This window comes from Sinocyclocheilus anshuiensis, unplaced genomic scaffold (assembly GCF_001515605.1).
Source record: "Sinocyclocheilus anshuiensis isolate Anshui unplaced genomic scaffold, SAMN03320099.WGS_v1.1 scaffold2360, whole genome shotgun sequence".
NCBI classification, from domain to species: domain Eukaryota; kingdom Metazoa; phylum Chordata; class Actinopteri; order Cypriniformes; family Cyprinidae; genus Sinocyclocheilus; species Sinocyclocheilus anshuiensis.
Genome location: NW_015542489.1, coordinates 36,237 through 37,488, shown reverse-complemented (window position 1 = coordinate 37,488; position 1,252 = coordinate 36,237).

Here is a 1,252-nt window from a genome sequence, read left to right as displayed (position 1 = left end):
ATACCCACTGACTTTTTGGAGTCGTAAACCGTGCTTGAATAAAAGAACACATGTGAGGGACTTCTGGGGTCACAGGGGCTCCTGAGAATATTTAATTGCGCTTAAAAAGCACAGATCAAGCTAAATGAAATAGCGTACACCACACCAGACTCCTGATGTCCTGCGGTAGAAAATACCTACAGTACGTTGTTAAAACCTATATACAATGTTATATTTTAAGGTGGCTCGTGTTTCGTGTATATGATTGGGTGTTTGTATATGATTTTACTTTTCTTATTTTTAAAAAGATTAAATTTAAATTCAATTCCTAGTAAATATAAGACCAAACTTTATATTACAAAAGAAATCATGTTGACAAATGTGGTTGCAGTGTTTTTAAAATTGGATTATTTAAAAAATAATCCAAACAGATCCACACACACACACACACACACACACACACACACACACACACAATGATGTAATTCAGGAAGGGCAACAGTTCAGATTGGCATATGTAAGTTAGTTTTCAAACTTTTTCCCAAAATCAAGTATTGTATTGTACATTTGTATTACTGATTATAAAGCATAAACTTGCTTTAAGGCTTGAATAAAAGGTTACCAAATGTAGTTTCATATCTGTTTTGTTATAACAGAGTCATTAATCGGATCTCTTTGTTTTATAAGATTTACTTTAATAATTCTACGAAGGTTCACACTGCTTTTATAAGTCTGATAATTATGTTGTCAATACACGACGAGACGAGAATCAGCCTACAAATAAGTTTGACTTTTAAGAATTAAGAAAGGGATTTTATTTATTTATTTTTAAATACAACTAAACCAGATAAAATATTATTTTTGACAAACTCCCAGAGGTGTTCATTATCCGAGTGGAACTGGTCTTATTTGGGGGTCTAAATAATTCGGGGGTCTAGATGAAGCTTCTTAACCGTACAAAGAAAACATATTTTACATTCATTCATCATATTTTATTCAATATTTTTGCTTGTGTATCATGGTTTCATGCCTTTCTAATACTTTTTCTAATGCATCAGAATGGGGATTTTTCAACATCCAACATGAAATTAAAGAGTTGTATCAGTCGAGCTTGTTTCAGCTGTTTTTAACCATTTTCTTAGGTTATTATTTTTGACTTACATATAAAATAGATATAGAATGAACCTTATCATCCATACTTTCCCCTACAGACCCCAAAGATAATATCCAAACAAGATCTATGGGGGCACAGTTGTAAATTCAGGACACCTCA